Source organism: Castor canadensis, chromosome 14, assembly GCF_047511655.1.
Source record: "Castor canadensis chromosome 14, mCasCan1.hap1v2, whole genome shotgun sequence".
Lineage (NCBI taxonomy): Eukaryota > Metazoa > Chordata > Mammalia > Rodentia > Castoridae > Castor > Castor canadensis.
In genome coordinates this window covers 33,704,256-33,721,280 of record NC_133399.1, presented here as the reverse complement: position 1 = coordinate 33,721,280, position 17,025 = coordinate 33,704,256, and the positions used below count along the sequence as shown (strand labels likewise).

At 36.2% G+C, this 17,025-nt stretch overlaps 1 pseudogene; it reads left to right on the top strand.

The window, feature by feature from the left end:
- The first annotated feature begins 1,194 nt into the window (after positions 1-1,194).
- LOC109703241 (olfactory receptor 7G3-like) lies at positions 1,195-3,764 on the top strand (annotated as a pseudogene).
- The last annotated feature ends 13,261 nt before the right edge of the window (positions 3,765-17,025 follow it).

Below are 17,025 nucleotides of genomic sequence, written 5' to 3'. Positions count from 1 at the left end.
TGATAAAAGTATTGCTACTTCTGTCTGCTTTGGGGGGACATTAACTTTGTAAATTTTCTTCCATCCTTTTACACTAAAGCAGTGTTTATTTCTGTCTGTAAGATGGGTTTCTTGTGAACAACAGATTGTCAGGGTCTTCTTTTTTAATCCAGCTTGCCATGTGGTGTCTTTTGGTGAGGGAATTGAGTCCATTAACATTTAGTGTTAATACTGAGACATGTGGTGATTCCAGCCATTTAGTTGTTTTTGATGTGCAGGGGTTTTTATGTGGGTAAATAATTCTATGCTACTTTCTGATTAGTTGTCTTCTCTTCTCTTGAGGTATTATAATTTCCATTCTTTCATAGCTATGTTTGTTTTCATCTTCTCTGTGTAAGATTCTGTTCAGAATCTTCTGTAGTAGTGATGGTTTAGTGGCTATGTATTGTTTTAGTGTCTGTTTATACTATAAGATTTTTCACTTGTTGGTATTAAAGATGGATAGCAAGGATGGGGATAATGTGTAAAGTTAGTATAATTGAATATTCAGTGCTTGGTGATTGTGAAGGAGGTAAGAGAAGTATGGGGAAAGAGGGAGGAAGGAACAAAGAAGAGAGAATGAATGGAAAGAAGAGAAAAGAAAAAGAAAAAATGTAAGGGCAAAAGGAAAGTGGAGCAAGGGAGGGCTAAGAAAATTGGTATTTGTACAAAGTGTAAGAGAGAGATGGGTAAAAATAATTTGAAAAAAAATGAAAAACAACTAAATAAAAAAATCAGTTCAATGAATGTTCTGGACTCATTTCAAATCTAGGTGCTGACACTCTTGGCAGGGTCTCTCTCTGTCTTCAGGTTGGTATGCTGTACTGTGTGGCAGTGAATGTTGCTCCTACCTATCAGACAGCTTTGGAGGGATCAGCTTGTGGAGTTTGAGCCTAGGCTTTCCGTGGTGAGTGCAGGCAGGCTCTCCAAAGTGGTCCCACAAGGAGCTGGCATGTACCTTCTGCCCATGGGCGGGCCTGGGAGCTGGAATTTGGCTTTGTCAGCTTGAGCTAACTACCAGTTTCTCCAGGGTAGTGAAATGTTTTCTTTTCACCAGAAAGTGGCCATGCTGCCTGCCTCCCACAGGCTGTGTCACTTTAGCATTCCACAACCCCCCAAGACAGAGGTGAAATATTCCTTGTGCATATTTGGCCACCAGTTTTGTCCAGAGCGGGGATGCAATCTGCCTACCAACTGCGCTGGACTGTGACTCCTGTCAGAGTAGTTGATGTGGAGCTACAACTTCACTCAGCTCTGGGACAGGAGAAGTGGCAGCAAAGTAAGCTCGATGTCCATGAATTATGGCAGATCCAGTATGTCCCAGATGCTTGCAGGAATCATTCTGCAGTTCTCTGTATTGAGATTTTGATTTTCCAAGTTCCAAGAGAGGAGAAAGGAAACCACCAATGAAAAAGGAAAAGGGAGGAAAGAGCAAAATGGCCTCCCAGAAGGCAGACCAGCAGGTGCTACTTGTCCTACCTCCTGGGATACTCTGGTTTTTATATGCTATAAAAAACTAATATACTTGAGAATGATAAGATTTCATTCTGAGTGAGGTTACCCAGGCTCAGAAAACCCAAAATTGTATGTTCTGTCTCATATGTGGACTTAGATCTAGGGCAAATGAAGTAATGTTAGACTTGGGTCACATGCTAAAGGGACAGCACATTATGGGAGGAATGGGGATAGAAAAGAAACCCAAAACATGAAAGTGTCTAGTGTCCCCATTGCAGGTGAGCTTATACATTAACCTTAAAGTAACAGAGGTCAATATGGGAAGGTGATCAGGAATTAGTGAGAAGGTCAGATGGAGATGAATCATTTCAGGTTATAATACACTTGTGCATGGAAGCAATGCTAGGACTCTATATAGTTATCCTTATCTCAACTAGCAAAAATGCTTTGTCTTTCTTATTATTACTTATGTGTTCTCTTCAACAAAATTGGAAACGTTGTGGGGGGAGAGGGAGGGGATTGGAGAAAAGGGGAGAAATGGTCCAAACAATGTATGCACATATGGATAAATAACAAAAACTAATAATATAAGGGTTGGTTGTTGAGCATTATGTGCAACCTATGTATTAGTAGTCTCTTAGTTGCCAAAAATAAAAGAGTGTTACCAGATCCATGCTGCCATGAATCTGAAGTATTTTTCTGAAATCATGAAGATAAAAGTATCAGAGTCACTCAGCTGACCATCATCCTGCTAGTCTCTCCAATGCTTTCTCTTTATTAGTTGATTATTGTCAGGCATTTGTTATAGTAACACAAAACACAAGAGTAATGTATCTTTCTAGTCTATGGTACATACATGACTGTATTTGAAAATGAAAAGGTGGGAAATAAACCTTGGTTATTATAGCTAACAACCATGAATAATGTAGTTTTAATGTCTAGAAGAGAGGTTCTTTTTTATTTTATAAAGTGCACTTTTATCGTGAAAATACCTACTGGAATACCTTTTCCAGAAAGAAATGGTACATGTATGAGATAGTATGTATGATATTTATGTGGTTTTGATCATTATACAATAATGTATCCATGCATGAGAATATAACTTTTAACCTCATAAACGTGTACAATTATTATGTGCCAATTGAAAATTTAAAAATACGTACAGAAAGAAATTGGTACAGGAGAGTGGATTGGGGGAATATCTGTTGAGTGAAATTCAAAGCAAGAAAAGGAGAAGGGAAATGACTGGTAGGAAAGAAAGACTGTCTGCTTCGATTTAACAACACAGACAAGATTAAGAACCTTTTTCTAGATTTATTTCTTATAACTTTAATCTTATGTCAGATCCATCAACATGAATCCAGCAAATCTCTCAGACACTACTATATTCCTTCTCCTGGGACTCTCAGAGAATCCAGACCTGTATTCCATCATCTTTGGACTGTTCCTGTCCATGTATGTGGTCACTGTGCTTGGGAACCTGCTCTTAATCCTGGCTGTCAGCTCTGATTCCCATCTCCACACCCCCACGTACTTCTTCATCTCCAACCTGCCCTTGGATGACATCTGTTTCATCTCCAGCACAGTCCCAAACATGATTGTGGACATCCAACCTCACAATAGAGCCATATCCTATATGGGCAGCCTGACACAGATGTTTATTTACATCATTTTTGGAAATACAGATAATATGCTTCTGACTGTAATGGCCTAGGACCAGTTTGTGGCCATGTGTCATCCACTGAGGTACAATGTCATCATCAACCCCAATGTCTGTGTGTTCCTAGTTCTTCTATCACTCCTCATTAGTGTCCTGGCTGCCCTGCTTCATACTTTCATGGCACTGCAGCTCTCATTCTGCACAAACCTGGAAATTCCTCACTTTTTCTGTGAACTGGTTGATATTCTCAGGCTTGCCTGTTCTGAAATCCTCATTAATAACATCCTGGTGTGTGTGTTGGCCATCCTCTTGGGAGTTCCTCCCCTCTCTGGCATAATTTTCACTTACACTCAAATTGTGTCCTCTGTCTTGAAAATTCCATCAGCTGGTGGAAAGCATAAAGCTTTCTCCAACTTTGGGTCATACTTCTTTGTTGTTTCCTTGTTCTTTGGAACAAGTTTTGGGGTTTACTTGACTTCTACTGGTACCCATTCCTCCAGGAAAAGTGCCATTGCCTCAGTGATGTACACTGTGGTTACCCCTATGATGAGCCCTTTCATACAGCCTGAGAAACAAGGACATGATGAGAGCTGTGAAGAGCCTCATTTCTAGAGTGACACCTTTCCACTGATGCATCAACTGCTTTGGACTTACACCATAAGTGATGCCAAAGTGAAATAGGTAATGTGTGAATCAGAAAGCCTGACCAAAGTCCTTGAACACATGTGACCAGAGATGTTGTTGTTAAGGTGAAATTTTGGGAATCAGTCCACTTGTGTTACAATTCTACATGTGCTATACCATACCTGCGTTACTATTTAATATTCACCTCTACTATTTTTTTATACTTGTAAAGGAGGAATTGTTAGATTAGTTCAAATATAATTGTGAAACAGAAAAATAATGTTTTGGCCAGTGAGGGAACTCATCTACAATGGAATCCACAACAGATTGTAATGAAACTGAAAACTTTGTTCACTTAATGATACTGTCAGCTGTGGTAATATATACTGCAGTACCTTAAAGGCTTGTGGTGGTGGTTTAAACAAATCTACTGTACTACCAGTTCTGAAATCATTGTATGCAAAATTTTGTTTAATACATACTTGATAATAAAGAATTATTGTTTCTGTATTTAATATACTGTATATTTTATTTTATCTTATGCTTTTTATCAGAAAAATGAACTTATTCTCATATGGCCAACCAGAGAACCTAGCTAATTTAACTACTCAGAACACACAAGAGTGTTACAACGTGTAGTAGGTGAATTCATGCACATTTTATTATTTTAACATGTACTTCAATTTTTCTAAACATCTCCTGGCAGCACCCTCATGTCTGTGGGTGTCATACCTCTGGTTCCTGACTTAATTTTGTGTTTTTTATCATCATGGTCCTAAGCACAGTAGGCTGTTTTGTGTGTGTGTGTGTAGTGGAATCATGGGTAATTGAAGCATTTCAGTGGCTTCCTGCTGTCATCAGGAATCAGCACACCTAATGCTGATTTAAACAGTCTTTTTTACATCTGGTAAGTTTGCATAGACTACAGAATGATGAACAGATCTGAAAGGACAAGTCTGGGTGTGGTGAGATCACAATGGTGATAATGGAGAAAGCTGTGGGCAAAACTGCAGGCACAGCCAGATTCAAATGCAGAGAAGTAACTGCGATGGAGGGTTGGAGTCTTGTGCAGGGTGTAAGTTAAGGAAATGGCCATAAGATCAGGTTCTTGGTTTCTAAATGGGGAGCATCTCCAATCTGTCTTGTGGTGCTGGAAATGCCATCCTTATGAGGCTGGGTGAGGCTTAGAACTGTCACATCAAGAGGGTTTGTTAATGAATCACTCACAGCCAAGCTGTCTGGTGGAACTATGATTATTACATTTTCTCCCTTATCCTCTTTGTTCCTGAAGAGTTTCTGGAATCTCTTTCTTTCCTTTGAAATAATTTTGTCTATATGTCCTTCCAGACTGTCTGTTCTGCATCTTTTCCCAAATGCTTTTGCAGCTCCAATCATAAACATTTTTAAATTCTGTGGTGTCTTTCTTCTGCAATAAAGAAGCTAACTGGGAAAGAAGAGACTTGTGACCATCAAGTGTAGCTGATTTTTCAACAGAATCAGTGAAAACCAGAAAAAATGGATGGAAAACTTCAAGTGCTAGAAGGAAATACTGACATTTTAGCATTCTATATATGAGGAAAATATCATTTGCAAGTGAAGGCTAACTAGAGAAGGTTTCAGGAAAAACAAAATATAGAGGGAATTCATCATGAGCAGGAGCAATATAGACAAAATACCACAGGGCATTTAAAATACTCCTCATTGTCAGCATGGGAATGTATGAAAGAGTGATACATGCTGGACAAGTGGACCAGAGAAATACAACAAAACTCTGAATATATAAAGCAATAAAACAGAGTCTACAGTGCTTAACATGTTTGCTAAAATGATATTATTTCAATAGAATATGAAAACCCAAGTGGTAAAAACCATAAATGAGTAGGAAAGTATAGCCAAAAGTCCCTGAATATTCTGGAAAAATGAAAGAGTAGTAATGCAAGATACAATAAATACACGTGTCCTCTTGGAGTTATTGCTGCAGGAAATAAAAGCTTTCTATATAATAATAATGTTACCTATTAAAACATAGACATATGTAGATGATACACAATGACTGGTGACACATATAGCATTATGATATTGACAGATAATATATGAAATTAAAATACATTTAATATGTAAGTAGCTGTAAGTGATGGTTCATGCCCTGCATCACAGCCTTCAGGAGGCTGAAGCAAAATGACTGCAAGATCAGCCCAGGCAACATCGTGAGTTACAGGTAACCCTGGGCTATACAGCAAAACCCAGTCTCAATATAGTCTGGGTGGATTGGATTCATTTTCTTATAATTCAGGAGGCTGGAAATCCAAGATGCATAGTTGCAGCTTGACTGGATTTTGGTCGGAGTGTATTCTTATAGATGATTTTCTTCCCACTGGATCCTCACATGGCACAGAAGAGTATCCTCTCTGGTGTCTTTTCCCATGAGGACACTAATCCTGTCCCTCCAGGGTCCATCCTTATTACCTCATTTAACATCCCTGCTTTCCTTAGAAGGCTCATGTCCAGATTACAGCCACCTGGAATTTAAGTCTTAGACACATAACTTTTGGAGAGACACAAGCATTCAGTACAAAACACAAGTTTAAAGAGGAAAGTTCAGCAGGCCAGCATCCACCCCAACTGAAATTATTGACCAATTTAGCATCACCAGTCCCTGGCTGGTCTGATATGAGGCACCTTCTGATGTGATGTAAAGGAAGTGCTCGACATTAACTCAGCAGGAAACTTCCCTAGAATAGTAATGCTGAGCCCATGTGTGACATAAAATACATAGATAGGATCTTCTATTAAGTAAATTTCTGGGTCTTTCAAAAATACCAATGCTATTAGAAGCAGGAAGAACACCCTACGAGTCATAAATGCAATGGCAGCTCTCTGCAGGTTGGAGTACTTGCAAGATGGTTTGAAGGGGTTGCTGGTTGCAGATAACTACTGACAGACTTTCAGCCAGGGACATATCTCTGGGGTTGGAATATTTCTGGCACCTGGAGCTAAGAACTTTTGAATCTTAAAAGGGAGTCTGAGAGCATCAAAACTTCCATGACAATACATGAAATTATATCACACCATAATTATAGTTTTATTTAAATATTTAGAAAAATTGGAAAATTTCTAAATGGATAGTATATAATTATGAAAGTCTTGTTAAATGTGTGTTTACTTGAAGGTGACAATGGCATTGTGGTCTCACTGGCTCTTGTTTTTAGGAAATCCAGAAGTAATTCGAAGTGGCAAGTGAGGCAAAATGTTAGAAAAACAATAATCTGATATTTCAAGTCCTGTTGAACATATCGACTCACTGATGGTGAGTGTCGTAACTTCTGAAGATTCTCTGCTTGGCTGTACACAGGCCCTCTTCTGGCATTTTCTGTTTCATGCTTTTTATGAACCCAGCGTGATTGATTTGATTTTGCAATTGAAAGCATGTCTTCAGAAATGCCAACTTAGTGGCAATCAATATTAATATATGAAACATCGCTCACCAATGTAAACATCAAATCATGCTCTGGCCTTTGTGTCAGAAGTATATTGCTTAACAGAATATCCAGTACAGCGAACCATGAGGTCACATGAAAGTATCTCATTCACCAAATATTTCTGGAGGACCCCAACACATTTGGGTCATGGTTTTCAGCACACAATGCTGGATGCCATATGGAGCAAAGACCAACCATTAATTTATCAGAAAAGATCCATTTTCTATGGCCACCCTGCTTGTCCAATGCAAAACTGGCAATTTCTTACAAAATTAGTTATATAGTCCCTAATATATAAATGACTAGTATGATTAATTTTTTAAATAATGTCATAAAAATATTTCAACAAGTCACATTTTATTCTACCCATCTAATTTCCTTTGATTTTCATGTAAGATGAGAATATGAATAGTTTATCTAATAGAATATTCCCAACAAGAGTAACCAAGGTCATGATAGACTGCTAGGCTTTGGGGGATCCTAACTTACATAAAAGGTGGTCTTTTGCATTGTAGGAAAGACCAGAGGAAATAACTTTGGAAAACAACCCATTTTTATTAATTGCAGTCACCAGGCAAGGCAGCAGTCATCAAAACTTATTTGTCCAGCCTAGTTGAAATTCTGTACCCTTTGAACAGAATCTTTCCTTCACCTTTTCTCATGTCCCCTGCATGTTGTCACCACCATTTATGATACTGATTGACTTACTTAGGTTTGATATATAAGTGAAAACATACAATGTTTGTGGTTTTGGACCTGGAGTATTTCAATTAATATAACAACCTCCAGTTCTGTCTTGATGACATAATTTTCTTATTTTGAAAGTCTTTATAGTATCATTGTGTACGTCACAGATTTTCTCTATGTATTCACACTTTGTTGGATATTTACGATTCCATACCTTAGTTATTATGAGTAATGTTGAAATGAAGATAGAAGGAGAATTCTTTGATACAATGACTTCAGTTCCTAAGCATATATCCAAAATCCACATGAAATGGGATTTAAGAATCATATAATGACTTTAATTTTACTCTTTAAGGAAGTACTGTATCAGCTTTCAAAATGGATGTATGAATTTAATGCCCAACTTCAGTGTACAAAGTTCCCCTTTTCTCCACCTGTTCACCAGCACCTGTGATTGTTCATCATCTTTGTAATAGCCATTCTAACATGTGAAAGGTGATCTCTCACAAGAATTTTAATATGCAGTTCCCGAATGATTAGAGATGCTGGTCATTGGTCATTTATATCTGCTCTTTAGAGAAGTGTCTGTACAAATCCTTTATTATTGTAAAAATTGGGATATTTGTTTTCTTGCAATCAAATTGAGTTTGATATAGTTTGGATTTTAGTCTGTCATCTGATATTTTCTGCCAATTTGTGAATTGGCTCATCACTTTCCCAATTGTTTCCTCTGCTGTGCAGATGTTTGTGTAGTTTGATGCAATACCTTTTCTCTATTTTGCTGTTTTTGAAGTCCTGTCCAATAAATCATTACCCACACAAATGTTGTGGAACTTTCCTTCTAGCTTGTTCTAGTAGCCTTTTTATGTGTTTTGCCTCTTATGACTTTTTGTATATAGTATGAAATAAGTATACAATTAAGAGTACATATTTAGCTCTACATGTTTGATATTCACTATTCTCGACATGATTTCTGGAAGAGACTGTCCTTCCATCATTATTTATTCTTGGCACATTTGTCAGAGTTCAATTGACCATAAATACACGCATCTATGTCTAGGATTTCAACTGTGTTCCATTCATTCATGTGCTCTCTGTTTCTTAGGCCAATGCTATGCTATTTTGATTAAAATGTGTTTGCAATAAATTTTGAAATTAGGGACAGGGATGCCTCCAGCTTTATTTTTTTCAAGCTTAATTTGGCTGTTCAGATTATTTTCTTGTTCCATACAAATTTTAGGATTGTTTTCCCATTTCTATGGAAAATAACATTGACATTTCTAAGGTAATTGAATTGAATCTTCAGGTTGTTTTTGTGGGATGAACATTTTAACAATGTTTATTCTTCAAATCCATAAACGTGGGATATCTGTTCATCCAGTGTTTCTTGCTAAACTTATTTGATTTGTGTTTTGTAGCTTGTACTGTGCAGATCTTTCACCTCCTTGGTTAAATTACTCCTCTTCATTTCATTTCATTTTATTGTTTGATGCTATTGTAACGGGTTGGTTTAATTTTTTTTGGATTTATTTTATATAGAAACATTACTGATTTTTTGTATGTTAATTTTTAATTTTCAATTTTACTGAATTTATTTATCAACTCTAATAGTACTTTCAGACTATTTAGAACTTTCTCTATAAAAGACCATTTTATCAGCAGAGAGAAGTTCATTTTCTCAATTTCTATATGGATGTTTTTGTTTCTTTCTCTTGTCTAACATATTTGGTTAAGACTTCCAGAACTACATTGAAAAGAAATGGTGAGAACAGAAATCTTGCTTCTGATCTTAGACGAAATGCTAAGAGCCATTTTCTAATACACCCTCTGATGCAAAACCACCCCTCTTCATTTTCATCTTTTCCCAAATCTGGTAATTACCAATGTGTTCATTGCCATCTATATGTGATCTCTGATGAAAAATGTGTTAAAATATTTGACCTTTTATTAAAGGGCTTGTTTCTTTTCTTACCATGGTGTTTTGAGATTTTTAAAACATACCCTTAATCAGATATATCATTTCAAAATATTTCCTAACTTTGGCTTGAGTTTTAATTTTAGCAGTTGTCTTCTGAATATTAAATACATTTAACCAGGATAACGTTTGGGTGTCATTAAAAAAGAATATTTCCCAAATGTATGTTCACAAATACATAACTTTTGTGTTATTCTAAAGTCATGTATTTTAACCCTCACTTTTAGATCTGTGATCTGTTTCTTACTTTCTTTACATATGGGAGAAGTGCTCACCATAATTCACCATGTTTCATGTAGACAGCCATAGTTCTACTTCGTGTATTATTCCACAATCACTTCTGAAATCACCAGGTGTTCTGTCCAGTTTGTTATTGTGCCTTTGTCAGACATCAGTTGCTTATTTGTGTGCAGGTCTACTCCTGGACTCCATATTACAATCCATTCATCAGTTTCCTTATAACTCATATTACACTTTTATATGTTATTTCAGTTTACCTGAAGGTACTCCTGAGGTACTCCTTCTGCAATTAAATTGCTCTATGATTTCTTACCAACCTCACAAAGAGATACAAATCGTGGAAAGAAACTATCATGGATTTATGCATATATATTATACATATATATATAATATTCAAAGTTCACATGACTTTCAAGAAATTTTCACTTTCTTTAAATAAAAAAAATTCCCATATTTTGGAAAAGAAGGTATTTCTTATTTAAAAAAATCACAGCAAGAGCAGAAATTTGTTAGTATGTATAATTATTTATGAGATTAAGTATTTAATAGGCAGTAAATAAAAGTGAAAGTTAAAAAACAGTAGCAGTTTATGCTGGCAAGAGTAATAATTGTTGAGAAATCATCTGGCTTCTCAAAATCCAGATCATGTAAATAATGAATTGTGGCTTAAATCTGTTCTGGTATTATTCCTCTGAATTACCTGTGTATTAACTTAATACAAAGTTTACTTGTTTTATTTTCATGTTATGTACCATGAGTTTTAATTTTAAAATGTCCAAATATTAAACAAAATATTTGCTATGAATAACTAGATGAACAGAATCTAACCACGGCCTCTAGAATTAGGCAGTAAAGTATCTAAATACCATCCTTTCATTTTGACATGTGTGTGTCCTTGAGTTTTTATTTCAGTTTCTCTGAATCAGACATTCTTATTTGCATATTGCTAAAGTCTGAAAGTGTATGTTCCTCCAGATTCATATGTTGAAGCATAATCACCCATGTCATGGTGTGTGGAGGATAAGCCTTGGTGTGGCAATGAGGTCATGAGAGTGGAATCCTCTGAGTGGGATTAGTGCTCTTGTACAGAAAACACAGAAAGGATGGTGGTGTGCTAGAGTACTTGCTAGCAAGTACACAGCCCTGAGTTCAAATCCTAGAAACACCAGACAGAGAGAGAGAGAGAGAGAGAGAGAGAGAGAGAGAGAGAGAGAGAGAATAGCTGTCTTCCCCTCTCATTGTGTGACTACATCACCCAGGTATCAGGTTTTCACCAGATGCTCACCCAGCCATCTAGACCTTGATCTTCCTAGCCATTAGAACACTGAGAAGTAAAACTCTGTTCTGTTCAAGTCACATAGATCAGCACAAACATACTGGTATACTGACCTTACAGCATTGTTGTGATAATTGTAAACTGTGAACGGTGCTTAGTAAAACCAGCTATCTTCCTTTTGTAAAAACAAATGATTGAGATAGAAAATTCAGGAATGGTATGAAAACGCATCAGGCGGCCATTTCTTTCTTCATAAGGAAGAACCAAGGCAATTATTTCACTGAATACACAAATGGAAAACAGCATGATAAAGAATAAGACAAAAGTCATTTGCTAAACATTTTTTTTTTGGTTTTGATACATTAGAAAGATTTTTTTTTATTTTTGATATATCAGAATGTTTTTTGCAATTATTAGCACTACTAGTAAAATGACAGGGCAAATATGACTTTTGAAGGGAAAGCAGATGCTATGATTAAGGTTTTACAAACTATCACTAATTTGCAAATACAGGAAAGTGCATAGGAATATGGTATATGCGTGGTAAACAATGTAAGGAAGTTACTATGTAACATTTTTAAAATGTAATGTCATGATTCAAAAATAAATACTCCATCTTGAACTGTTTATTTTTTATCTAGTAAAAATTAGTTTTTATTCCATATTTTAAAATCTAAACCAGATAGAATTACCCATGGTGTTTCAAAAAGAACAAGTAGTGGTATCTGTAACTATTCTCACATAAACTTTTAAAACTTTATACTTGAAAATATTTACTTTTATCTTTCTGAAAATGTTTCTTGTTTCACAGAAAGATCGTGTTAACAATAGAGCTTCTCATTAAAATTCAATTAAGAAATGAAACTTAAAATATAAATGCATGAGTTTAATTTATAAAAGTTCCTTTATCTTAACCCTGGGCTTGGGGATGGCACCCTTTTGAGAAGAAATGCAAGCAAAGTTTTCAAAACTTATAAATAAGAAAATAAAAACTATTCAGTGTATTTTATGACATTCACTAAATTAAAAAATTTTTTTCAGCAGGTGTTATTCAATAAAATGTCTACTATACCCTAAAAAGACTTGCACAAAAATGTTTCCAGTCACACTGTTCATAGTGGCCAACTAGTAGAAATTCAAATGTCCATCCACTAGTGAATGCATAAGCAAATTGTGGCACGTTCAAATACTATTCCAAAATTAAAAGAAATGAAACACTGATACATGTAATAGAGTTTTTGTTTTATATTGAGTTTTAGGAAGGAAATTTTTTTCTTTTGTTAATCATTGTTAATCATTAATGAATTCATTTGCTATTTAAGACTGTTAGCAAAGAATTTTAGAACACATGACTTCATGAATAAAATATCACTTTCAAAAACTGAATTTTGTACTTCAATAAAAATATTCTTGAAACTATCATAAAAAGAAAGCATTAATAGAATAAAATGCCTGGTAACTTATGTGAGAGGATTTCTGAAACTGTATGCATGAGAAACTCTAAGATACTGAATTCAAATAAGAGAGAATACTTTAGAAAAATCCAGACTAACAACTAATGTGAAAACAGATACCTATACACCAGGACATTGTCCCCCAAAGCCTTATTTTTCCTTTAAAATAACCAAACTGTATGGAATGACTCCACTTCCTTAGTAGTATGCAACAGCAAACTCACAGACGTGTTACTTAGTAGGTAAGTATTTTAATGAAACATCACCTTACCTAGCTTTCCCTAATGCTTACATATTATACCAGAGTGCATTTTCTGTGCCATGAAATTAGCATTAATCAAATATACATAACCAACGCTAGCCATAGGCTCTATCTGAATTTACCCCCATGTACCATTTTTCATTCAAACCTAATCCCAGATACCATGCAGCAGTTAGCCATCTTGTCTTCCCAGTAACCTCACTAAGACAAGTCCACAGTCACTAATTATTTTCTTTGATCTTGACATGGCTAGACATCCATTTAAAATGAGAGAATCCATGAACAAGAGTCTACAAGTCCCTGTGGGAAGAAATAACAGGTAAAAGATGTTTCAATAGTTAAAACATGGCCAACATATTTTACAGCAGTGACTGTGACTGTCTCTTCTCACAATGGAGAAAAGACAGCCTCTTCATCAAATGCTACTGAGAAAACTGGATATCCAAAAGGAGAAAGCTAAACTAGATCCCTGTCTCTTACTCTGTACCATAATCAACTCAAAGTGGATTAAAGACTTAATATAAGGCCTGAAGCTTTGAAACGACTCCAAGAAGCAGTAGGAAATACCTTGGAACAAATAGATATAGGGAATGACTTCAAAAATAGAACTCCAAAGGCTCAGCATCTAAAGAAACAATGAACAAATGGGATTGCATCAAACTAAAGAGCTTCTGCACAACAAAGGAAACAGTCACCAGACTCAAGAGACAACCCACAGAATGGGAGAAAATCTTTGCCAGCTCCTCATCCAGTAAGGGACTAATATTCAGAATCTTCAGGGAACCCAATAAACTCAGCCTCTAAAGAATCAACACCCCATTGAAGAAATGGGTACAATAATTTAACAGGGAATTTTCAAAGGAAGAGGTGCAAATGGCTTGTAAATGCATGAAGAAGAGTGTTCAAATTCTCTGGTTAAAAAAGTGATGTAAATCAAAACAACACTTATATTTCATCTCACCCCAGTCAGAATGGGCATAATGTAGGGTAAGGATGTGGAGAAACAGGAACTCTTAAACACTGCTGGTGGAAATGAAAATTAGTACAACTACTGTGGAAAGCAGTATGGAAATTCCTCAAAACACTAGACATAGAGCTACCATATGATTCAGGTGATCCTGCTCCTGGGCATCTACCCAAAAGAATGTAGAACAGAATACAGGAGAGACACCTGTACACTGATGTTTATCACAGCACTATTCATAACAGCTAATTTCTAGAAAAAAACAGATGCCCTACAACCAACAAATGGGTTATGAAATTGTGGTACATATACACAATGGAGTTTTATTCAGCTGCAAGGAATAATGACATGAGTTTCGATGGTAAATGGATGCAATTGGAGGAAATCCTGCTAAGTGAAGTTAGCCAGGATCAGAAACATGAAAGCCCCATGTTTTCTCTCATACATGGAAGATAGACCCCAAAATAAACATATACACCAAAACAAGCATGATCATACACAAACCCAGCTATAGAACATGTTTGTAACAGTGTAACTACTGTATGGAACTCGGGGAAAGAGGGAAAGGAAAACAGAGTGATAGAGCATCAGTAATATCATAAAACCTAAGATTTGAAGGCAGGAAATAAGGATGTGTATTCAGAATACATACCAAGTATTGTCTCAGTATGGTTGCAAACCCAGCTTTAAAGAACACTTTACATTCCTGAAGAACATTTTTCCTGACTCCAATATCTTGTTCTGTTTTGAGGACTACCATAGTAGAATTGTTGTAACTGCCACTATCGTACTGTGAGAAACCACGAAGGCCCTCACACCATCTCCCTGATATTCCAATGAAGGCTGTGGCCCTGGTTTGGGGACTCACTCTAAATGTTTATTAAGGCTTCACCAACACTTCTTGTGATTGGTGCATTATTTTCTTGCTCCATCTCTCAAGACTTTTAGGAGAAAAGTATTCTCCTCATGTTTCACAGCTGAGGAAACTAAGGCCCAGTGAGTGGTGCAGTCGCCCCTGTCATATGGCTGGCAGGTGAGAGAGTAAATACAACAGATTTTGAATGCCAGGTGGAAACCCAGTCCTCACCCTACAGAACCTACCTGCTCGTCTAACCCTGTAACAAGGAATACCATCTTTTCATTTCAGTTTTTTTTATTTTTCATATCATCAATTACACTTTTCCTCAGGATCCATTCTTAGGTGTGATATTTGTTTTCCCAGTTTGTAGGTAGGATAGGTTTACATCATGATGCTAAAAACAAAAAAAGATGCAGTGAGCATAGATATATTATTTTGTGCAACATTTCATCCCAGAAAGGCCATGACACTCACACCAGTAGAACTGTCCTCCACCCACTTTTCCCTGGATGGATCTTGCTCCTCTCAGCCTAGGCTGATTTCTTGCTCATGACCCTTTTCCTTCTTGACCTTGACACTGCTTCCATGATGTGGGCCCATGATTGCTGGGCCTGCATCCAAGACCCAGCTCTCCATCATCTGTCAGCTTTTCTTTTCTTTCCTTTGAAATACTCCTAGCCATAAGCTTTGTGCATGTCTACCTCCCCATGTGTGTCTACCCACCCATGTGCGTCTACCCACAATTTTTGGTTTTGGCTTTTCATTTCTGCACTTGCCCTTAAGTTACACATACAACATCATTCATTGCAACATAATTGAATTGCAAATTTCAGGCAAAGTTCCATTATATTGCAGTAGGAGATTGAGGTAAAGATCACTTGATAGATGATAGATAATAAATAAAAAGAGGTGACCACAGCTGTGCTTGAGGAAAACAAATGCAGAAGGAAACCTCCTTAAATGGAATATAAAGCCCAGAGGTTTGTTTGTGTTTGATAGTTAGTTAACACAAGAAGAGCATGTTTTTTTAAAACATGGAAAATGTATGCACAAAGAACAAGTATATGTTCCAAATGCAAAAGAAAATAAGAAATGATTTCCTCCTGTTTCATATGCAGTAATATCACCTAAATAGCATATTTAAAATATGAAATCATCACATAAAAGGCACTTTAGTGTTATTATTCTATGCAGAAATACCTTTATGGTCTGAGGAATTCTCTAGGGAAAAGAATTCCTTTATGGACACTACTTCACACCCAATTATCATTATTATTTCTCAGAAATATGAAGACTGAATATGAACTATGAAGAATAGTAAATAAATTTTTAAAAAGAAATATGCATTAATTTACTTAAATTATTTCACCGATTCTGCAGATTCTTAGCTATGGAATCAAAAAGATACAGCAATAACATTTAAAAATGTAAATCACAGTTCATTAAAACTAAAACTTTAATGTTTCAAAAGATCTGCATCAGAAATGAAAAGAAAACCTGCAGAAGAGGAGGAAGTATCTGCAATTTATTATATAAATCTAAAAGGTATAAAGAATGCAGAAAGATACTGAATAAAGATTTAGAATGTATAAAGTAAACTTTTAACTCACTAATAGAAGACAAATAACCCAATTTAAAAGTGGGTGAAAGATCTAAATAGATCTTTTCTTGAAAAGACACGCAAGCTCCAAATAAGCACTTGAATAAGATACAGGCAACTAGTCATGGGTAAATGCACATCAATGAAATCCATAATGGAATAGCTCTTTCCATGAACTAGCAGGGATAAAATCAGAGAGTCAGGTAATACCAAGGGATCACAAAGATATGGACACTTCAATACTCACACACAGCTGGCAGGATGAAAAATGGTGCAGTCCCTCAGGACCCATTCAATATTTAGTGAAGTGACTAAGCAAGAGTCAAACTACAACCCATTAATCCAACTCCTATGCCTATACTAACAGCAAATGAAAGCCTAAGTCAGCCCAAAAGCTTACATGTGGATGTACACAGCAGCCTTCTTCCCAGGAGCCAAAAAGCAGAAACATCCAGACCCTCAGGAAATGATG